This window comes from Rhinopithecus roxellana, chromosome 15, assembly GCF_007565055.1.
Source record: "Rhinopithecus roxellana isolate Shanxi Qingling chromosome 15, ASM756505v1, whole genome shotgun sequence".
Lineage (NCBI taxonomy): Eukaryota > Metazoa > Chordata > Mammalia > Primates > Cercopithecidae > Rhinopithecus > Rhinopithecus roxellana.
In genome coordinates, this window is record NC_044563.1 from 20421485 (window position 1) to 20446799 (window position 25315).

At 36.4% G+C, this 25315-nt stretch overlaps 1 pseudogene; it reads left to right on the forward strand.

Moving 5' to 3' along the window:
* The window catches only part of LOC115893653, a 69038-nt pseudogene extending 46713 nt beyond the window's left edge, over positions 1 to 22325 (forward strand).
* The last annotated feature ends 2990 nt before the right edge of the window (positions 22326 to 25315 follow it).

Below are 25315 nucleotides of genomic sequence, written 5' to 3' on the forward strand. Positions count from 1 at the left end.
CCTCAAACATCAGACTCCAAGTTCTTCAGCTTTTGGACTCTTAGACTTACACTAGTGATCTGCCAAGGGCTCTAGAACCTTCGGCCACAGACTGAAGGCTGCATTGTCTGTTGGCTTCCCTACTTTTGAGGTTTTGGGACTTGAACTGGCTTCCTTGATCCTCAGCTTGCAGACCACCTATTTTGGGACTTCACCTTGTGATTGTGTGAGTGAATACTCTTTAATAAACTCCTGTTCATACATACATCTCTCCTCTTGGTTCTGTCCTCCTAGAGAATCCTGACTAGCACAGGCATTTAAGAGGCATAAGTAGAAAACTCAGTATCTTATTAAGGAATCATGGTTCTTGGCCCTCAGCTATTGTAGACCACCATTCTCCACCCTTTCCCTTTTGGTCTCAACTACCTTTTATCTCTTCAGAGTTTTCATAGAGTTTTTATATTTTGTTCTAGTATCTATCAATTTCCTTCTCGCTCTTCTAGTATCTCCATGACTGGTTTTGGGAGAGAGAAGTGGCAGGTACTTGCTGTTTGACTTTTGGCCTTAAGGTATACTTTAATATTTCCGTAATAACTTTATTTTGGGTTAATGAATGGCACAGGGATATTTAAGCACACAAGTTTTGTGAAGTAGAGACTATAAAATAAGAAGCTGTTTTTATTAGGTTAAAAAATATTTGTGTGTAATATATTTATGTTACAGATGTTTCTTATATTTCAAATTGTAAGGTAGGAAAAATTAATTTTCCAATTAGAGAAAAGTTGGAGCCCCATGGGAAGTTCTCTTTGAGCTTGAAAGTGGTCTTGGATAAGTCATTGGGAATTTATGACCATTGGTCAAGACATGTTTGAGAATGCCTGGTTGTTGACAAAAATGTTTTGCAACTTTCAAGGTAAGGCCATTTGAGTCATGCTCAGGACCTAGAAAAAAACCCTGTTTTTTTCAGAACACAATTTTCTCTATCCAGTTGGAGTAGCAGTTAAGGAAACTTGTTCTCTATTAAGCTGCCATTAAAAGGGATGGCTCCAGACAAATTAAAAAAAGATATCTAGCCAAAGAAGATCAATGGACAATCAATAAGTGGCTGGAAGGTTTGAAAGCAGAATATAGAAGACCAAGTGCCAACTCTATCTGACAAGGCACCAGCCAGTGTTTTAGGGTGGTTATGTTTGATGCAGCCTCCCAATAACTCTGCTATTTAAGACATTGTGCATAGAACTCTTTTCAGGTCTATTAGGACTCTCCCGATAAGATACTCAATTTTCACTACAGAGATAGTGTCGAAATAATTTAACTAACTCAATGATTTTGTTGAGTACTGCTATTAGTTCATTCTCACACTGCTATAAAGACATACCTGAGACTGGGTAATTTATGGAGAAAATAGGTCTAATTAACTCACGATTCCACAAGCTGTACAGGAGGCAAGGTAGGGGAGGCCTCAGGAAAATTACGATCGTGGCAGAAAGTGAAGGGGAAGGAGGCAAAACCTTTACATGGCAGAGCAGGAGGAAGAAAGACCAAAGGGGGAAGTGCTACACACTTTTAAGCAACCAGATCTTGTAAGAACTCATTCACTAGCACAAGAACAGCATGGGGGAAATCCACTCCCATGATCCAACCACTTCCCACCAGGCCCCTCCTCCAGTATGTGGGGATTACAATTCGACATGAGATTTGGGTGGGGACACAGAGCCAAACCGTATCAAATACTTATTGTATGCACTGTTTAAGGGTGCTGCGAACACCATAGTAGACAAAATCATAAATATACCTGCTCCTATAGAGTTTATGTTATAGTAGTAGGAGAAAGACAAAACAAATAAAAAATGTTTGTGAGAGTGTTATACATACTATTGAAGTCAATAAAGAAGGAAGGGCGGGGAGTTCTCAATGGTGGTGGATTTTCAATTTCAACTTGAGCATAGTATAACTATAAAGCTACGTCAACTGATGCTAAAGGGAATGCTTTTAACATTTTAACTTTATGTATAATATTTGCTATAGGATTTTGTAGATACATTTGATCAGATTTAGGATATTTTTCTTTTTTCCCTGTTTAATGCTTTAAAAAAAACACAAATGGATATTGAATTTTATCCAGTGATTTTTGTTTTCATCTATTGAGGTGATCATAATTTTTTATACTGTTAATGTGGTAAATTATATTGATTGATTTTCTAATGTTAAATCAAGCAAGAGCATTTATGGAAATAGTCCAATGCGTGTGTGGTATAATATCAATTTTTTTATATCGATGGGATTTGTTTGCTAATATTTTATTTAGAATTTTAACCTCTAGTTTAATAAGAGAGATTGATCTGTATTTTTCCTTTCTTATAACATCCTTGCTGGGTCTTCTTTCCACGGCATGTTGGCCTCAGAAAATTAGTTGAGAAATATTTACTCATTTTTATTCACTAGAATATTTCTCATAAAATTGGCATTATTTCTTTTCATATGAGCTTTACTGAGATATGCTTCACATATCACACAATTTATCTTTTTAAAGTGGGAAGTTCAATTTTTTAGTATATTCATAAAGCTGTGCAATAATCACCACAATTTTCATCATATTCTAATGAAAAGAAACCCTATACCTTTAAGCTATCATCCTATCCCCACTCCTCACATCTTCCCCCTACTCCTATCCCTAGGCAACCACTAATCTACCTTCTCTGTATATTTGACTTATTTGCTTAACATAACTTTTTTTTTTTTTTTTTTTTGGTTGTTGAGACGGAGTCTGGCTCTGTCGCCCAGGCTGGAGTGCAGTGGCCGGATCTCAGCTCACTGCAAGCTCTGCCTCCCGGGTTCACGCCATTCTCCTGCCTCAGCCTCCCAAGTAGCTGGGACTACAGGCGCCCGCCACCTCGCCTGGCTAGTTTTTTGTATTTTTTTAGTAGAGACGGGGTTTCACTGTGTTAGCCAGGATGGTCTTGATCTCCTGGCCCCGTGATCCGCCCGTCTCGGCCTCCTAAAGGGCTGGGATTACAGGCTTGAGCCACCGCGCCCGGCCGTAACATAACTTTTTAAAGGTTCACCCATGCTGTAGCATGTGCCAGTACTTCCTTTTATGGCTGAATAATATTCCATTACATAGATAGATGTGCTACATTTTGTTTACACCATTCATAAACTGATGGAAATTTGGGCTATTTGTACTTTTGGGTTTTTATGAATAATAATACTATAAACATTTGTGTGCAGGTTTTTAATGTGTATATAGATTTTTATTTCTCCTGAGTTATATACCTAGAAATAGAATCTATCATCACATGACAACTCCACGGGTAACTTTCTAAAAAACTGCTAGAATACTTTCCAAAGTGGTTGCACAATTTCACATTTCCACAGGCAATATATGAGGTTTCCAGTTCTTTACATTCTCACCAGCAATTGTAATTATGTCTTTCTAACTTTAGCCATTCTAGTAGGTTTGAAGTGGGTATCTAATTGTGCTTTTTATTTGAATGTTATGAATCACCAATGATCATGAGTATCTTTCTTGTACTAATTGGACATTAGTGTATCTTTGCATAAATGTCTATTCAGATAATTTGTACATTTTTAATTAGGATGTTTGTCTTTTTGTTACTGAGTTAAAGAGTACTTCATATATTCTGTCTTTTTATGCTTCGGTTATCAGAGTAACACTGGCCTCATAGACTAAGCTGGGAAGTAAAGAAGGAAATTCTTCCACATGCAACAATGTGGATGGATCTGGAGGAGGTTACACTAAGTGAAATAATTGTCACAGAAAGACAATGCTGCATGATTCCACTTACATGTGGTATCCAAAATAGTCACACTCATGAAAACAAAAAGTAGAATGACGATATCTAAGGGTTGGAGCTGTTAAAATTGGAAGTTGCTGTTCAATGGGTATAAAGTTTTAGTTATACAAGATAAATACATTCTAATGAGATAGCATCTCACATCATTAAAAATGGCTATTATTAATAATTCAAAAAATAGCAGGTGTTGGTGAGGTTACAGAGAAAAAAGGAACACGTATACTATTGATGGGAATGTAAATTAATTCAGTCACTGTGGAAAGCAGTTTGGAGATTTATCAGAGAACTTAAAACAGAATTACCATCTGACCTAGCAATCCCATTACTGGGTATATACCCAAGGGAAAATAAATAATTTTACTAGACAGACTCATGTATTCATATGTTAATTACAGCATTATTCATAATAGTAGACATGGAGTCAACCTAAACATCCACCAATGGTGGCCTTGATAAAAAAAATGTGGTACATATATGTCATGAAATACTACACAGTCATAAAAAAGAATGAAATCATGTCCTTTGGAGTATAAGGGGTGCAGCTGGAGGCCATTGTTCTAAGCTAATTAACACAGGCACAGAACAGCAAATACCATATGTTAAGTGAGAGCTAAATATTGAGTACACACAGAGACAAAGATGGGAACAATAGACACTGGGGACTACTACAGGAGGGAGGGTGGGAGACAGGCAAGGGCTGAAAAACTAACTATTGGGTACTGTTGTCACTACCTGGGTGATGGGATCATTTGTACCCCAAACCTCAGTGACATGTAATTTCCCCGTGTAACAAACTTGCACATGTACACCCTGAACCGAAAATAAAAGTTGGAAAAATAAAATAATTCCCTCTGAAAAAAGAAAGAACACGAGGAGTGCAAAGAGAATACTTGTCTTTTTAAAGATTAAGAATTATAAAAGTCCATTAGGAAAAGACCTGTTGCACAACATTGTTCCTGTAGTTAACAATGCCGCATTGTATACTTAAAAATTTGTTAAGCAGGTGAGTCTCATGTTAAGTGTTACATTCACAGTAAAAAAGTTGGAAAGTGGTCCCTGTTATATTTTTTTGGAAGAGTTTGTTAGTAACATATATTTTTTCACTGTTTTCTAGAATTTACCAGTGAAGTCATTTGGGCTTGGTTTTTCTGTGTGTGTAGTTGTTGGATTACTAATTCGATCTCTACTTATTATAGTTCTATTTGTATTTTCTATTTCTTCTTGAGCCATTTAAAACTAATTTATACATTTCTAGGAATTTGTCCATTTTATCTGAATATTTATTATATTGGCATACAATTGTTCATACTATTTGTTTATAATCCTTTTTATTTCTGTAAGGTCAGTAGTAATGTCCCTTGTCTCATTTCTGATTTTACTAATTTGAGTCTTCCTTTTTTCTTAGTCTAACTAAAGGTTTGTCAATTTTATTGGTGATTTCAAAGAACCACTTTTGGTTTTACTGTTTTGTGTCTACCTTCTATTCTCTATTTTATTAATCCCCTCACCCCATTTTTATTATTTTCTCTCTCTGGTTGTTTTAGGTAGTTTAATCTTTTTTTTCTCAATGTCTTAACATGCAAGGCTAGATTATGGATTTGACAACTTTCTTATTTTTAGTATAGGCACTTACAACTGTATTATCCCATTGTGACCAGAGAGCATACCTTGTCTTATTTCAGTTCCTTTAACTTTATTGAAGTTGGTTTTATGGTCTAGCATCTGGTCTGTTCTGGTCCATGTGAATTTTAGAATTCATATTCTGCACCTGTTGGGTTATATAAATATCCGTTAGATCTAGTGGTTTGTAGCGTTATTCAAGTCTTCTGTTTCTTAATTGATCTTTTGCCTAAATGTTCTATCCATTATTGAAATTGTAGTATTGAGACTGGGCACAGTGGCTCATGCCTGTAATCCCAGCACTTTGGGAGGCTGAGGAGGGTGGATCACTTGAGGTTGGGAGTTTGAGACCAGCCTGGCCAACATGGTGAAACCACGTCTCTACTAAAAATACAAAAATTAGTTGAAGAGCATCTGTATTTCCTTAATGGTTTCTTTAGGGCCCACCTCATACATCTTAATCTCCTAGGATCTACTGTAGCTTTATATTAACTTAATTCCAGTGAAATAAAGAAACATTACTCATACACACCTCTATATCCTTTCCCCATTTTGTGCTATTGTTGTATAGATCATATTTTGATGTGTTATAAACTCAACAATATGTTGTTATAATTTTATGCTTTTTAAAAAGCTGAGAGAAGAAAAAAATAGCAAGAACATATTAATAACTTTTATTTATTATTTTACCTTCTTAATTTATTGCCTGGTGTCATATCTTAATCCCGTATAACTTCACGTCCTCTCACCCTTTTAATGATATTATTAATAAAGATACTAAATGTATATATGTAGTCTCAACAATTATATATGTATATATATGTATACCCCCTACACACACACATACACACACACACATATATATACAAACTTCATACAATTGATTTATAAATCAGGACAGAGAAGAAGGGAGGAGCAATATGCATTTATATTGTCTTGTTATATTTGCCTAATTATCTTTATAGATGCTGTTTGTTTTTTGTGTTTAATAGTATTGCTGTCTGGAGTTATTTGGTTTCAGTTCAATGAACTTCCTTTGTAATAGTATAATAAGTGTTGGGTCTCCCAACATTGAATGCAGTTTTTGTTTACCTGGGAATGCCTTTATTTCCGTTTCATTTCTGAAAGATAGTTTTACTGGTTATAAGATTCTTGATTGACTGTACTTTTCTGGAGGCACTTTGCATATGCTATCCACTGCTTTCTGGCCTTCATTGTTTCTCATAAGAAGTCAGCTGTTAATCCTCTTGGAGTTTTTTTTTTTTTTTTTTTTTTTTTTTTTAGTGATAAGTCATTTTTCTCTTGCTGATTTCAAGATTTTTCTTTTTTCTTTGGATGTTTGCATATTTGTGGTGGTATTTCTATATGTGTATTCTATTAGGAGTTCATTGAGCTTCTTGGATATACAGATTTATGCTTTTCTTCTAATTGGGAAGTTTTCAGTCATTTTTGGGGGCAGTATCTTTCTACTGCATTCTTTTTCTTCTCTCTCTCTCTAGGACTCCCATCATGTATAGGTTGGTATGCTTTATGGTATTGCATTTTGATGATACTCTGTTCATTTTTCTTTAGTTTTTGTTCTCTATGTTCTTCAGATTGTATAGTTTCTAATGATTTAAGTTTACTAATTCTTTCTTCTGAAAGTTCAAATCTATTCATTTATTATGATTTTCAATACCAGAATTTCCATTAGGTTCTTTTTCAAGTAATTTATATTTATTGATAGTCTCTATTTGGATGAGGCATTGCCATCATGCCTTCCTTTACTTATTTAAGCATAGTTTACTTTAGGTCTTTGAGCATATTTATAATGGCTACTTTAAAGTATTTGGCTTATCTCACAAGCAGTTTCTATAATCTGCTTATTTTTTTCTATCTGTGAGTCAACTTTTTCTTTCCTTCCTTTCTATCCTTCCTTCCTTCCTTCCTTCCTTCCTTCCTTCCTTCCTTCCTTCCTTCCTTCCTTCCTTCCTTCCTTCCTTCCTTCCTTCCTTCTTTTTTTAGATGGAGTCTTGCTCTGTTGGCAGGCTGGAGTGCAGTGGCATGATCTTGGCTCACTGCAACCTCTGCCTCCCAGGTTCAAGTGCTTCTCCTGCCTCAGCCTCCCAAGTAGCTGGGACCACAGGCATGCACCACCACACCCAGCTATGTTTTGTAATTTTAGTAGAGAGAGGGTTTCACCATGTTGGCCAGGATGGTCTTGATCTCTTGACCTCGTTATCTGCCTGCCTCAGCCTCCCAAAGAATCAGCCTTTTGTATTTCACTGTGTGTTTCAATTTTTTTGTTGTTGCTGCTGAAGTCTGGACATTTTAGATTATATATCATAGCAACTGTGGCTACTGGTTCCCCCATTTCAGGGCTAGTTATTGTTACTAGTCTATTTGTTTAGTCACTGTTCACCACTGGTTGGACTATTTTAGTGAAGTCTATTTCCTCTGCAGTGTAAAGTCTCTGATGTTTCTCCTTAGGAGGCACATTTTGGGGCACATGCACAGTCAGTCTGGGATTACCGTGGTTTTGATAGGCTAGATTTGACTCTCTTTCTATAATAATATCCATGTGTTAAGCTCAAATACTGTTGTATGATTACTGTTTCCTACAATGTTCTGTGCCATATATTTCTCCACAGACTGATCTGATTAAATTTGGTCTCTTTTGAAGGGATAGTTTTTGATATCAGTATTTGAGAATTCTTCTTACCTAAGGAGATCTCTTCTTAATTGCCACTTTCCCAATTCTTCATGAGCTATAGCTGGCCTATGGTTTAACTTACATGTCTTACAAAGCCATGAGTCTCCTCTTAATTGCCTTCCATTAAAACTTCCTCATGTTTAAGAGTTCTCTTGGGATTGAACTTCCCAATACTCTGTCTCAAATAAAGACATTTGTTTTGGGGAGAGCTTTGTATATCCATTATTTTTACCTGCCTCTTTCCCTAGTCTAAAGATTTAAGCTATGGCTCTGGAGCAGCTGGTGAAGACAGTGGCACATTTCTTTATAACTGATATTCTGTTTAAGAGCAGGAAACTGAGCAAAGAGCATTGTTATCTAAAACTCTATTACTATGGAATAAAGAAAAATGTGACATTGTGAGATAACTAGCACTTTGATTTATTTTTTGATTTATTTTGTCTCTATGGTCCCCAAATATGTTTAAACTTTCTTTATCCATTACCTAGAACATAGTCACATCCAAGGAGGATCAAAGATTAAAAAAAAAAAAAAAACTATCTGTACAGACAGACTTCTTTATCAGGACTGACTTCTCATGGTCTCACATATAGTTCCCTCCTACACACCAAATATAGAATGGTGGGATAGAAATAGGATAACTGAAAAAAAAAATTCAGAACAAGGAACAAGTAAAGATAAGATGGTAATTATACTTATAACCATTATTATGCCATGGGACAAGAATTTCCAAGGCTCAAAACTTTTTTAGTTAAATCATGTGCTGAGGTCCGATTGTTTGTGACCCACATATCATTGTGTAGTTTCTGAGACTAGGTCTTTTGGAGTTTTGTTTTGTTTTGTTTTGTTTTGTTTGAGATAAGGTCTCACTTTGTCACTTTGAACCAGGCTACAGTTCAGTGGTGTGATCTTGGCTCACTACAGCCTTGATCTCCTGGGCTCAAGTGATTCTCCCACCTCAGTCTCCTGAGTAGCTGGTATTACAGGTATGAGCCAACATGCCTGGCTAATTTTTTCGATTTTGCATAAAGACAGGAGTTTGCCATGTTGCTGTAGCTGATCTCAAACTCCTGAGCTCAAGTGATCCACTATTCTCAGCCTACCAAATACTGGGATTACAGGTGGGTGCCACCGTGCGCATCTGCGAAGCTAGGTCTTAGAAAGCAATACAGCTTTTGCTTGGGTCTTTGTCTTAGAACATGCATTATGGGAGTTTTGGGTGAGTGTATAAAAAGTCCTATTCTGAAGCCACCATGCTAGAGAGAACAAAGTAGAGAGAATACAGAGATAGTTAAAGAGGCACTTTAGGAATTTCATCTATACCAGTTCCCAGCTGTTTGATTTCTTCTGACTCAGGTAGGTGAGCCTTCTGATGATTATAGTGTTCAGGCTTTGAGGTGCTCCAGCTGCTGCTGGATACAGCAGAGATGGGTTGTCCCTACAAAGCTGTACTCAGACTGAAGACTAATGATTAAAATACATGTTTTAAGGCATTAAATTTTGAAGCAGTTCATTACACAGCAAAAGATAACTGGAACCATGTTATTCTTGGGAGCTGTACATCTTTTGTCACCTACTCCTTGTTTGCTTTTAGGAGCAAGCAATCATAATAGAAGCGATTTGATATTTTCTTAGATAAAACACTGTATTTGTAAAACATGGCGAAGCCTTGTCTTCCTCTTTCTAGACAAATGGACTCCAAATGGAACTTGGGAACTAATAAGAGTTAACAAAGATGTGGTAAAAGAAATAGACAACATGATTGTGGCACAATGGTGGAACAGGAGTTGTGATTTGACTCTAAAGTCATTTAAAATCAAAATGTACTTTTTTTTGAGACAAAGTCTAACTGTGTGGCTGGAGTGCAGTGGTGCAATCACCACTCACTGTAGCCTCGACCTCTTGGGCCCAGGTGATTCTTATTCCTCAGCCTCCTCAGTAGCTGGGACTACAGGCATGTAAGAAAGTTGGATTTCTTAGTCACTACATGGAAATGAACCACAAGAAAAGCCACACAATTTACCTGTAGTTGTAATAAGTCCAAGATATAAAATTTCATATAAAGTTGTGCAACATACAGTACAGGAAAGAGAACAAATATTAATATTCAGAGTATAAAGTGGGAGTACCAGCCATGTGCCAGGTTTTAGTATGGGTCAGGTGATGGCTTCAGGAGTCAAGAGGCACAATCAACACACAAAATGTTTATTTGCAAAAAGAAAAAAGAAAAGTCCCACTTGACATGGAAATTATGTTGTCTAAAGTCTTTGTGACTAGTTGAAAGTTCCAGACTGTGTTCCTTTCACTGTCCTGGTGACCACATCCATTGCTACCAAGAAAATTAAGTCTCTTTTTCTTTATTTTTGAGAACCAATAGGCATATTGGAGAAGAAATAAAAATTCACCTACCCATGACTTTCCTTAGCAAATTACTTTAGAACTTGGTCCCTACAGGCAAAATTTAAATTAAAATATTCAGTACATGAGACATGGAGCTATAGATGCATTCCCAGGAGAAATTGTCCTCTAAGATCTCCATGTCAGTATAATCCCCTTCAAGACATCAGTCACCAGACCCTTAAATCTCGATCTGGCTTTATTCAAGCTCACTGTAGTGGGAACAACCTGCTGCCTGGGCAACCTTGTTTACTTGATTTGCTTTTATTTTAATGAGGTCTTCAAGGACCTCCTTACTGGGGCCCTCGCTCTCATAGTGACACTGCTGCCTTCCTTTAGTCAGAATGATCTCAGCTAATACTCTCTGATAACAAAAGTGGTATTTTTAAATAGGTTGAGTGCTTTGCCAAATATTGAATGTCCTTTGTCTTATTTCATTCCCAAGCTACAGGACTACATATTACTAATTTAATTAAAAAGATATGGAAAATGAGGCTAAGAGAAGTAAAGGAGCTCATTCATTTTTTTTCTTTTTTTCTTTTTTATTTATTATACTTTAAGTTCTAGGGTACATGTGCATAACGTGCAGGTTTGTTACATATGTATACTTGTGCCCTGTTGGTGTGCTGCAGAAACCTAGAATTTAGACTTTTGAGATTGGGCACGGAATGCCAAGGAATCCACTTATAGACAGAATGGTATATTCAAAGGGATGAAATAAGATTCTTCTAGATCCAGAGTAAAGGGGAAGCCACAACTTGCTTCTCCTATTAAGTCTCCCTCCAACCTCACCCCATAAGGATGCTGGTGGTTACGGTGCTGAAACCGGAGAAGGGAAATTGGTACACAGAGAATTGGGATTGCCTTCCCCCGGGAAGCCTTAAAAAGTGTTGGATTTGGTTGGGCACAGTGGCTCACCCCTGCAATCCCAACACTTCGGGAGGCCAAGGCGGGCGGATCATGAGGTTAAGAGATCCAGACCATCCTGACCAATATAGTGAAACTCTGTCTCTACTAAAAATACAAAAATTAGCTGGGCACAGTGGTGCAGGCCTATAGTCCCAGGTACTTGGGAGGCGGAAGCAGGAGAATCACTTGAACCAGGAAGGTGGAGGTTGCAGTGAGCTGAGATTGTGCCACCGCACTCCAGCCTGGTGACAGAGCAAGATTCTGTCTAAAACAAAAACAAAAACAACACAAAACAAAACAAAAACAACAACAAAAAGAAGTGTTGGATTTACTTAGCATACCTTAAGGTGAGGCAGAAGTCATCCAGTCATTTTTTTACAATTAAAAAACAGTTGGTTTATATTACCAATTATGTGATACCTAAAGGGAATATATACATAGTATCTATTAAGTCATGAAGCATAACAACGCTTGTGAAACAAATCAAAGAATAGAGCATTAACAATGATATTATAGAACAAGGCAGAGAAACAAAAAGAGCCAGCATTCACAAGAGGCTCTGTATTTGTGGAAAACTCTGTGGTAGCATTAAATATGGAACTCAGAATGATCATTCCTGAAAAGGTACGTGGAAAAGTGACACATGCCACATATACCTCCCCAGACACACACCCTTGCCAGTGTATGTGCAAAATCCTGGGACCATACATTCCCCACTTTTTCTACTCTAGATTAACTGTAAACATTCTTCATGTTTAAATGAATATTGGACAGGGTTTCTAGTCCAACATAAGCAGTAATGTAAAGTTCTGAGGTACTTTGAAAGGTAAGTTCCTAGGTACTAGGAACAGGAAGCTTGTTTCTAGTGGCTCACTTCTTTAGGATCAGGACTATTACATTTCACCTTTTTTTGACTTATATGTGGTATAAGTCATCAATGCAACATCAATGGGTTGCAATAGTGTAAGTTGCTTCCCTTCGCCACTGGATTTTCAGACGTTTGATTTTGAAATTCTGTCACAAAACATATTTCAGGTGTTGCTAATGTTTTCAAATGAAGCAATACTTTTGAAATTATGCAGTTAGCAGTGGAGCTAAGTCTTCAAACTAAGTCATTCTACTCCACCTCTAATACTGTTTCCATTAGCTCAGTAATACTGGTGTACAATTTTTCAGCTAGGATTGGATTTTGTTTAATAGCAATGAAAATGCTAGTGGTTTAAGTAAGATAGAAGATTATTTCTCTTTTACATAGAAGAAAGTCTGATCTGTCTGGTCTTTATCTTGGGTTTCTGGCATGGAGTATCTGAAACCCTTTGAATTTCCCAAATGATAAGAGTGTCTTTGTTATTCACGAGCCCTTTGGATCCATTTCACTTTATGTTAATGAGATAATTGAAGATGAGGGCTGGTCACCAGAAAGACCATCCATGTGACTAGAAGGTTGGGGCCTTGAGCCAGACTGCCTCTAATGAGAGAAGTGGGACTGGAAATTGAGCTTAATTGTGTGGCTGAAATATAATCAATTATGCCTATACCATAAAACCTCAATAAAAACCTAGGATGCCAAAGCTCAGTTGAGCACCCTGGTTGGTGAACACACTCATGTGCTGGAGTGTGCCATGGGAAGAAGCTCTATGTTTGGAACCTTCTCAGATCTCACACTTCATATCTTTTCCTTTGGCTTGTCCTGATCTATATTCTTTATAATAAAACTGTAATTATAAGCACAGTACTTTCTTGAGTTCCATGAGTCATTCTAGCAAATTATTAAACTTTAGAGGGTTGTGGAAACCCCTGAATTTATAGCCAGTCAAAAGTGTGAGTGATCTGGGGTGACCTGAAGTGCCTCTGGCATCTGAAGTGAGGGCAGTCTTGTGGAGGATTGAGCCCTTAACTTGTGTTATCTGTACTAACTCCAGATTGGATCTGCACTAACTCCAGGATTGAAGTACACCGGTTAGTGACAGAATATATGGCATCTTCAAGAAAAAATTAAGGACTGAAGTTCTTTTCAGGTCTCTGCCCTACAGCTTTAAGTGTGTTTTTCATCCTATGGTTCAAAATGGTTGCTCTTGCTCCAGCTATTAGATCAACGTTCCAAAATAAATTTTAAAATGAGTAACTTCTCCCTTTTGAAAATAATTTTTGAACCCAGAATTTAATAGGCTTTCTGAAGTCAGAGTGTTTGGAATTGGATTGTCATTAAACTGTAAAAGTATAAGAACACTTTTTAAGTTTACACCAGTAACTGTAAACTTTACAGAGATAAACTTTTGATTAGCTGACTTTCAGAACCACAGTCACTGCAATAAAGCTCTCATTTTTTGTCTGGATTTTAGAGTGGGGACTGTAACTGATGAGGTGTCCTTAGGAGATGTATTTTTCATTAATTGGGTTACTGCACATTAGTGATTCTGTGTTCAGATTCTCCATTCTGTTTAATTGTTCTATATACTTCTTGTGCCAATACACAATAATGTTTTTGTTTTATAGAAAGTTTTGATATATGGTTGTATATGTCTTTCAGCCTTCTTTACTTTTTCAAAGTTATCTTGAGTATTTTTTCTTTATATTTTCATATAAATTTTAGAATCAATTTGTAAAATACATGTTAAGATTTGGATTGCACTGCATTGGTAGATTAATATTGGGAGAAAGGACTTTTTCTTTTTAAACTCACAATATTAGGTCTTTTGATCCATGAATATGGTATATCCTTCCATCTACCATAGCCTCTTTATTTTCTGTCAGTAATGTTTTGTAGCTTTTTTGTGCAGAAATCTTGTACAACTACATTTTTGAGATTTATTTATATATATTCAGTCATTTTGATGCCAGTGTGAGGTGCTGTTTATTTATTTTATTTTCTATTTGTTGTTGGTATATAGAAATATAATTATATTAGTATATTGATCCTGTAACCACTGGCCTTGTGAAATTCATGTATTAATATTAATGTTTTGTCTTTAAATTATCTCAGAATGTAAACACTATGTTGACCTAAAAAAATAACTTGAAAAGTTTTCTTCTTTTTCTATTTTTTGCCAGGCCTTGGTAATTTTGGTATTATTTTTAAATGAAATGACTATGTTTCATCATTGAAAATATATGTGCCTTGGGGTATCTTCTTATCTTAGGGAGAAGGTTTAAAAAATTTTTATACTTAGGCCGGGTGCAGTGGCTGACGCCTGTAATCCCAGCACTTTGGGAGGCCAAGGTGGGTGGATCAGAGGTCAGGAGATCGAAACCATCCTGGCTAACACAGTGAAACCCGGTCTCTACTAAAAATACAAAAAAATTGGCCAGGCGTGGTGGTGGGTACCTATAGTCCCAGTTACTCAGGAGGCTAAAGCAGGAGAATGGCGTGAACCCCGGAGGCAGAGCTTGCAGTAAGCCGAGATTGCACCACTGCACTCCAGCCTGGGAGACAGAACAAGACTCCATCCCCCAAAAATAAATAAATAAATAAATAAATAAATAAATAAATAAATAAATAAATAAATCTATACTTAGATCTAAGTTTTCTATATAAATAGAAGACTGTTAAATTTTTTCTTGATTCTTGTGTTAGTTTTAGTAAGTTTTCTTCTAGGAATTTATAAATTTTATATACATTAAAAAATTAGTGGCTTTAAGTAATTCATAACAGTCTCAGATTAAATTTTTAATAATACTTTTTTCATTCCAGATATTGGTAATTTGTGCCTTTTCTATTTATTGATAAGTTTTGTTAGGGATTAATAAACTTAATTAGTATTTTTAAAATATCAAGTTTTGGCTTTGGTTTTTAGAAGTTATATGATTTTTATTATTTCATTAGTATACAATTTAACTTTTATTATTTTCTTCTATTACCTTTAGTTTAATTTTCTCTTCTTTTTTATCTTCTTGATCTGGATGCTGAAACAATTGATTTTCAGTCTTTATTTTTTTCTAGGAATTTCTCCCTAAGCATAACTTTAGATAATTTAACAAAATTTTCATTTTGTACACTTATGAGTATTCAGTGAAAATTTTTAACTTATTTTTAATTGATTGACTAAATAATACATATTTATTGTGTACAACATAATTTTTTGAAATATATATACATTCTAGAATGGCTAAAGCTAGCTAATTAACATATGCATTACCTCAAAAAGTTATCATTTTGAGGGTGAGAACATTTAGACTCTATCCTTTTAACATTTTTCAAGAACAGAGTATCTTGTTTTTAAATATATGGATCATGTTGTACAGTAGGTTTTATGAATCTATTCCTCCTTTCTAACAGAAATTTTGTATCCTTTGATACAAAGCATGGCCATGCACAGAGGCAAAATCACTCTGGAGTCTGAAGTGTTGATGACATGAATGCCTTGGGTGTAGATGCCCCACTGCTGCATTGATAACTCTGTGTGGGGCACACATGCTTGTGAAGCAGCTGAGAAGCTGGGGGCCAAAGTCCATGCATGTGCAGAGATACAGTAGCTCTAGGGTCCAGAGTGTAGGTTTACTCAAAGCTACAGTGGCTCTGGACTCTGGGCCTCAGGCTGGTCAATATTGTAGTGGACTTGGTGCATGCAGTGTGTATGCACACACAGCAACTGGGGCTCTAAGGTGTAGGGTGTGGCTAACCTATAACAGTAGTGGCTCCCGTGTTTGAGGGATGTGCAAAGTTGGAAAGAATGGTGGCTTTGGCCATGGGGCAACAAAACAGTTGCCCCTTCTGGAAGCATTGGTGCAGCAGTGTTTCATTTTCTGGGGGCTCCATGGTGGGCATGGCTGTTGATTATCTTGGTAGTGAAAGATGGCAGTGTTCTCTGTACAGCAGGTTGCTGGGAACAATGGTGGCACTCATAACATGGTTGATAATGCTGGAACCTGCTTTTCTTTGTTCCTAGACATCTCTAGACATCTCAGGTATATACAAATCTCCAACAGTCTTTTCTATGTGGTTATTCCTCTCCCACCTTTTTTTGTTTCACTATGTTACTACAGGTTTTTAAATGGTCCCTTGAGTCCTACTAAGGCTATTATCATTCATGGATAATTATTGGTTGATTTTTTGTGTGTGAGGGGAAGAGGATTATATCTCCTATTCTGCCATCTTGTTTATGTGTCACTCTGTTTATTTTGTTTGTCAAGGTTTCTTTGGTGGAGGATGCTGAAACAGAAATTGACAAGGAAGAAGTCTAGTTATGAAGAAAACATTCTGGCTTCTTTTAGATTCTGTTAACTTTCTTGAAACTTGGGTCCTTTACCACATATATTTCATTTTGTTTGGAATTGATCTTTTCCATACTGGTTCTTTGTCATTTTTAAACTTGGCTGAAATCTTAATTTTCCAGAGAAAACATTCTGACCAAAAAATATAAAGTAGATTTATTTTTTATCTCATTTTTATGTATAGTTATATGCTTATTCCATATGTACATATGTATTTATATATGGATATATGCATATTTATGCATGTTTCTTAGGGAGTTTATTTGCTTACTGTCTATCTTCTCCATTAGATTTAAACACCATGGGCATAAGAATGATGTTTATTTTGCATGGGTCTGTGTTCTTAAGTCTCATCACTATGGCTAAAATCCACTTGCAATAAATAAACAGTTGATGAATTAATATTTCTTCTCAATGGTTCAAACATTTAAGGCGAATGAAAAGAAACACTAATCCCTGAAGTCCACATCCCTTATTTAATGATAAAATGTGTGTCTCTGTCTCTTAGTATTTATGTCAAATCACAGTCTTGAAGGACATGCTGTGGCTTAATTTGTGCATTACCCAAGAGAATAACTGAAAGTAACATAAATACACTCATGATCTCCCACATCAAGCAGAGCTGGATCCCCACAGATTCTTTAATCACCTGATTTCCAGGTATGTGAGATAAAGTGTTTTGTAGCCCTCATAGAGTATGTGTCCCCTGAGAGCTCTGTGACCATATCATTACCTCCTGGTTCCCACTTTTCAACTGATCAAGTACCTATATGATTCCATTTGGCTTCATGTTAGAAGGAGCAGCCCCAGAACCACAGTCACTGTGACCATTTATTTATTCATCTGATTGTCAACAGTCATCTAGTAGTAACTATGACCTTCTCCAAAACTGATACATAGCAAAGAGCCTGCAACAATGTTTATTAAAAAACCCCAGTAATAATTATGTTAATTGAGGTTATGATTATCACCTCTTACTGAGTATAAGAAATTATAGGTTTCCTATTCTTTTCTTACCATAGCAGCAGTTTTCAGGCTGGATGTTGTTGGGGCTATCTTTTATTATTTTCTTTCTTATAGATTCAGCCATTGATATACAAATGAGTTAAGAGTCTTATGTACAAAGAAGGAGTAGTAAATACAGGAGTAGAGCTCTTGTTAGCTGATTCTAAAGCCAATAGCATTTTTCTTTTAATTTCCCCCTGCCTCTAAAGAGCTTTAAGCCTTTTGGCCAAACACTAAAGAGGAGTCTTCAAAAAGTTGTTTTCCTTCTTTAAAGAACTTAATTTCTGATGTGACATTCACTTATATATGAAAGTGCTGGACCCGAATTTTGCATTTCTCAGGGAGAAAGGTAAGTCTCTGGATCAAATCTATTGTCTGCACAAAGTTGCAGGGGCAGAGGTAGCTAGAAAAATGCATCAAGGTACCCATTTCTCCTTTGGTTTAATCAGAGATTTGGCTCTAATATTTTGAATATTTCTTTTATCTGTTTCACACATCCAGAGGCTATATATGTTGAATATTCCTCATCTAAGATATTTGGGAACAGATGTGTTTTGGATTTTGGATTTTTTTGAATTTTGGAGTATTCGCATGTTTATAATGAGATATATTGGGGATAAAACCCAAATTTAAACCCAAAATTCATTTATGTTTTATATACACATTATATCCATAGCCTAAGTAATTTTATGTAATATTTTAAATAATTTTGGTGCATGAAACAAAGTTTGTGCTACATACTTATGTGTGGAATTTCCCATTTGTAGCATCATGTTGGTGCTCAAATAGTTTTCGATTTGGAAGCATTTTAGACTTTGAATTTTTGGATTAGGGATTCTCAACTTGTATTTCTAAGCACTAATGAGTTTCTATTAGAATATGTATACTTACCATGTGACATAAAGAAAAAGCACAAGAAGGCCTCGAGTCCCTGCTTTACAAAGAATAAGGTTATATTACTTTGAACAAATTATTTAAACTATTTATTTCTCAATTTTCTTTTTCAGGAAATATGATAATATTAGTTCTCCTAATTCTAGAGTTGTTGAGATAATCAAATGGAATGTCAACATAAAATTTTACTGTAATCTGGAAGCCCATACTAATATTTTTTTAAAAAGAAAGACAGAAGGAATGATGATTAATAAATGAGGAAGAAATCAGGCTTAGAAGCCAGTTATAAAATGCACTGAAATAGAGATGTGCAAAATTACATAAGGCACAACTAACTAGTGGAATGAGGAGACCTAATTTCATGTTCTAATTCTGCCACTAAAAACATCTGGTCATTGGACACAATTTATTAACTATATTATGGACTGACTGATGGTCTGCAGTGTAGATGTGATTAACATCTATCAGATGAGTAGATTGCAAAAATTTTCTCCCATTGTGTAGGTTGCCTGTTCACTCTGATGGTAGCTTCTTTTGCTGTGCAGAAGCTCTTTAGTTTAATTAGATCCCATTTGTCAATTTTGGCTTTTGCTGCCATTGCTTTTGGTGTTTTAGACATGAAGTCCTTGCCCATGCCTATGTCCTGAATGGTACTACCTAGGTTTTCTTCTAGGGTTTTTATGGTATTAGGTCTAACATTTAAGTCTCTAATCCGTCTTGAATTAATTTTCGTATAAGGAGTAAGGAAAGGATCCAGTTTCAGCTTTCTACTTATGGCTAGCCAATTTTCCCAGCACCATTTATTAAATAGGGAATCCTTTCCCCATTTCTTGTTTTTGTCAGGTTTGTCAAAGATCAGATGGCTGTAGATGTGTGGTATTATTTCTGAGGACTCTGTTCTGTTCCATTGGTCTATATCTCTGTTTTGGTACCAGTACCATGCTGTTTTGGTTACTGTAGCCTTGGGGCTAATATCCAGAATCTACAAAGAACTCAAACAAATTTACAAGAAAAAACAACCCCATCAAAAAGTGGGCAAAGGATATGAACAGACATTTCTCAAAAGAAGACATTCATACAGCCAACAGACACATGAAAAAATGCTCATCATCACTGGCCATCAGAGAGATGCAAATCAAAACCACAATGAGATACCATCTCACACCAGTTAGAATGGCAATCATTAAAAAGTCAGGAAACAACAGGTGCTGGAGAGGATGTGGAGAAATAGGAACACTTTTACACTGCTGGTGGGATTGTAAACTAGTTCAACCAGTATGGAAAACAGTATGGCGATTCCTCAAGGATCTAGAACTAGATGTACCATATGACCCAGCCATCCCACTACTGGGTATATACCCAAAGGATTATAAATCATGCTGCTATAAAGACACATGCACACGTATGTTTATTGTGGCACTATTCACAATAGCAACGACTTGGAATCAACCCAAATGTCCATCTGTAACAGAGTGGATTAAGAAAATGTGGCACATACACACCATGGAATATTATGCAGCCATAAAAAAGGATGAGTTTGCGTCCTTTGTAGGGACATGGATGCAGCTGGAAACCATCATTCTTAGCAAACTATCACAAGAAGAGAAAACCAAACACCGCATGTTCTCACTCATAGGTGGGAACTGAACAATGAGATCACTTGGACTCGGGAAGGGGAACATCACACATCGGGGCCTATCATGGGGAGGGGGGAGGGGGGAGGGGGGAGGGGGAAGGGGGGAGGGATTGCGTTGGGAGTTATACCTGTTATAAATGATGAATTGATGGGTGCTGACGAGTTGATGGGTGCAGCACACCAACATAGCACAAATATACATATGTAACAAACCTGCACGTTATGCACATGTACCCTAGAACTTAAAGTATAATAAAAAAAAAAAAAGAAAGAAAAAAAAACATCTATCACACAGTTCTGAGCAAATTGGAAAATACTTCTCTCTCCTTGGGAGTGGAGAATAAGAATATTCTGAACTTAAACATGATATTTAACAATTTAGATATCTATCTGGTCAGGGAATGTATCTCGTGCATTAGTGTAAACCTGGCAATTAGCATGCAACATGGTGCTCCATTCGAAATTAGTGCTTGTAGAGAGAATGAGGAAATGAACACATCCAGAAATTTATGTTGATTGATCAATTGGTTGGTATTACTGAATAATCATGTCCCTTTTTAACTTTTTGAAGATTTTTTAAGGGTTGGAAGAGGTTATAAACATTTGTGGCTGCAGTTATTATCATTTAACTGAGATCTAGAAATGTAGGTTATTTGCATGAAGCCAAGAAAACTGGTAAGTATATTTGATTCCTAATTTCATGCTATTCCATTCTTCACATTGACTTACGATGATAGATTTAATTACTCCATCAGGCAGTCAGTTCGTCAATTAAATAAATTATTATCTTGTGCCCAGTTTAGGTTGAATGTAAAAGATTTAAAGGAATTTTTCTTTATGATAAAGAGCTAAGGCTTTAATTCAAAGTGATTTGGTTTATATTTTGCCTGTTCCAATTAATTAGTCTTATGATCTTGTATGAATCTTTCCTTTTCTGTACCTTAGTTCAGTAATCTATGAAATTAGGAGTTCAGGATGGATTATCTCCAAAATCATTTTATTAAGAATGCTCTATGAATTATTGTAATTTAAAATTGCATTTTGTTGTCATGGGCATGTTTTAGATCCAGGACTGCTGGAAACAAGTAATTAAAATACTGGAATAAAGCACAAAATGGGCATACTGACTGGTCTCAGTAGTTCTCCCTCCATTTATCATTCTGATTCTGCCTTTTCATTTCTACAGGGCAGCTACATAATTCCCAATGGAGAACAACACAGAGGTGACTGAATTCATTCTTGTGGGATGAACTGATGACTCAGAACAGCAGATCCCACTCTTCATAGTCTTCCTTTTCGTCTACCTCATCACTCTGGTTGGGAACCTGGGGATGATTGAATTGATTCTGTTGGACTCCTGTCTCCATACCCCCATGTACTTCTTCCTCAGTAACCTCTCCCTGGTGGACTTTGGTTATTCCTCAGCTGTCACTCCCAAGGTGATGGTGGGGTTCCTCAAAGGAGACAAATTCATATTATACAATGCTTGTGCCACACAATTCTTCTTATTTGTAGCCTTTATCACTGTAGAAAATTCCCTCCTGGCATCAATGGCCTATGACCGCTATGCAGCAGTGTGTAAACCCCTGCATTACACCACCACCATGACAACAAATGTATGTGCCTGCCTGGCCATAGGCTCCTATGTCTGTGGTTTCCTGAATGCATCCATTCATACTGGGAACACTTTCAGGCTCTCCTTCTGCAGATCCAATGTAGTTGAACACTTTTTCTGTGATGCTCCTCCTCTCTTGGCTCTCTCATGTTCAGACAACTACATCAGTGAGATAGTTATTTTTTTTGTGGTAGGATTCAATGACTTCTTTTCTATCCTGGTAATCTTGATCTCCTACTTATTTATATTTATCACCATCCTGAAGATGCACTCATGTGAAGGACACCAGAAGGCCTTTTCCACCTGTGCTTCCCATCTTACTGCAGTTTCCATCTTTTATGGGACAGGCATCTTTATGTACTTATGACCTAGCTCAAGCCATTTCATGGGCATGGACAAAATGGCATCTGTGTTCTATGCCATAGTCATTCCCATGTTGAATCCACTGGTCTACAGCCTGAGGAACAAAGAGGTTAAGAGTGCCTTTAAAAAGACTGTAGGAAAGGCAAAGGCCTCTATATGATTCATATTTTAATTATAAAGAATTCACAATAAGATAATTTCCTCCACCTCATATTAATCTTTGTCTACTAAGTCCAATATTTGGGTTTCCTCATGGACAGTTTCTATAGACTTTTCTTAAACATATGAATTGGCCATACTTTCCTCATTCTTTAAGTGACACTTTTTTTGTTAAAATCTGGATATTTTAAATAATAAAAAAAGAGCGCATTCTAAAAAGCATCTCTCTCTTCCCATCTAGGCTTTGTTTTTGTTGGTGGTACTTTTGTTTGTTTAGTGATTTTCTTGAGTTGCTTATGTTAATTCTGCATTTCTTGTGTGTGGCCACTGAAATTTCTACTCAGTTAGGTTAGCAGTCAACTAACAATTGGACAGAGTTTTTTAAGTGCTTTAAATGGTTAATTATCTGAAGCCTTATTCATGAGCTTTGCACGTGTGTGCTGGAGCATGTTTTCAGTGCTCCAGCAGTTTAAATTCTGCCTTTAATCTTCATGTCCTTTTTATGCAGAGCCTCAAGGTCAGTCACATATGAAACATTAGGTCCTCTCAGGTCTTTCCTGTGAATACATAGGGCCTTGCCCATATGCATGACTTTTGTAATCCCCAGGAATATATGGGAGCTTTTCAAAGCCCTCTATGGATTTCTAATGCCCTCATCAATTTTTTTAAGAGTTTGATTAGATTATTGTATGCTGCAACTGATATTTACATTTTCAGGGAATTGCGATGTTAAACAATTGCTGCTCAATTCTTTGACAAACACTCTAGGAATAAAACTTTCTCACTGAGTGAACTGAGTCTGGTGACATAGAGACGAAATTGTGAATGGGGTTTTCCCAGTAAGCTGCCAAATAGGTGAAACAGTGACAATTCTCTGGGAAGCAGGCCCATTAGCAATCTCCAACACATTTTGTTCCCTTTAGTGGTTGTTAGACCATTGTTTTTTTCAGCTATCATAGTTCCATGTGTGCTGGTGTTCAAGGTTACTGCAAAACTGGTGGATAAAGCAAGCTAATGTACCACAAAACTTACTGTTGACACTGAGATTCAGTCATTGTTTTTGAATGAATACTCCTTGAATTGTTGCATGTTCTTGGTTAGTTTCTAGAGTTTCAAAACACCGTTTTACCTGTGTTATAATTGCTTTTATGGAAGAGCAGATTTTTGGAGGTCCTTGCTTTGCCATTCTAGAAATGTTTATTCTACCCTTTAATTTTTACTTTATTTTATTTTTTATTTTTGATACAGAGTCTCGCTCTGTTGCCCAGGGGAAAGTGCAGTGGCACCATCTCAGCTCACTGCAATCTTTACCTCCTGGCTTCAAGCTATTCTCATGCCTCAGCTGCCTGAGTAGCAGGAATTACAGGCGCGCACCACCGTGCCTGGCTAACTTTTTGTATAATATTTTTAGTAGAGACGGGGTTTCACCACATTGGCCAGGTTGGTCTTGGATTTCTGGCCTCAAGTGATCTGCCGGCCTTGGCCTCCCAAAGTGCTAGGATTACAGGTGTGAGCCACCACGCCTGGGCTTATTCTATCCTTTTAAATTTAAGCTTCCTCTATTATAATCCTCTCTAAGAAAATTGTTTTAGTTTTTTCATAATATATAATTTATAATTATATATTTATCTGTGAGTTTAAGTTTTTAATGGCTCCCCATTAGACCAAAGTCTATTTATGCAGGTACTTTTTTTGTTTTGCTCTGTATGCTATGGATTTAACAAAATGGCTATCACCTATACGTGCCACATTCAAATTGCTGAAAACCAAATATAAGAAGAAAATTATAAATACATTCAGAGGAAAAAAGACACATTACATACAGAGGAACAAGAACAAGATTCACTGCAGATTTCTCATCAGAAGCAGTGCATGCCAGAAAACATCTATCAAATGCTGAAATAATAAAGAAACCCTGTTAAACCAAGTGAATGTATTCAAAAATAAAAGAGAAATAAAGACATTTTTCAGACACACATGCTGCAAGTTCATTGTCAGCAGCCCTTCACTGCAAGAAATATTGAAGGAATTTCTTCAGACATAAGAAATATCATGCCAATCAGTAATTTACATTTGTGCAAAGAAATGAAGAGCACTGAAAATGAGTTAAATGAAGATAGATAGACATAAGACCTACTCTTTTTGTATTTTTAATTGTTTAAAAGATGACTGTCTAAATCATAAATAGTAGGAATATACTCTATATTTTTGTATAGAATACATACAAGGAAAATGTATAATAATAATATAAAGTATTAGAGTGCATAATTGGCAGTATATATTTGCAACATCCTTAAACAACTCATAAAATGCCACAGTATTATAAAGAAGCATACTTTCATGAAATCCAGACATATAATGTAAACTAGCTGAAACAATTTTGAAGAGAGGTATTTAATAATACATCAACAGTGGAGATAAAATGGAACCATAAAGATAATAAAGAGTTTAAAAAGGAAAAGAAGACAAAAGAAACAAAGAAAAGATGGAAAAAACAGAAAAAAAAACTAGGAAGATTGTAGGGGTTTTTTTTTTGTTTTGTTTGCTTGTTTTGTTTTTGTTTTTTGAGACAGAGCCTTACTCTGTCACCCAGGCTGGAGTACAGTGGTGCAAGCTCAGTTCATGGTAACCTTTGCCTCCCAAGTTCAAGAGATTCTCCTGCCTCAGCCTCCCAAGTAGCTGGGATTACAGGTGTGCACCACCATGCCTGGTTAATTTTTGCATTTTTAGTAGAGACGGGGTTTCACCATGGTGGTCAGGCTGGTTTTGAACTCCTGGCCTCAAGTGATTCACCTGCCTTGGCCTCCCAAAGTGCTGGGATTACAGGTGTGAGCCACCCGTGCCTGGTCTGATGGTAGATTTTAATTCATTGTGTCAATGAGTACATTAAATACAGTGTAAACTTAGCAAATTGAAAAAGAACGTTAGATTTTAAAAAAAGAAAAAAAAAGACCCACTGCATGCCATCTACAAAAAATTTACTTTAAATATGAAGGCATAAAATTAGTGTACTTGAA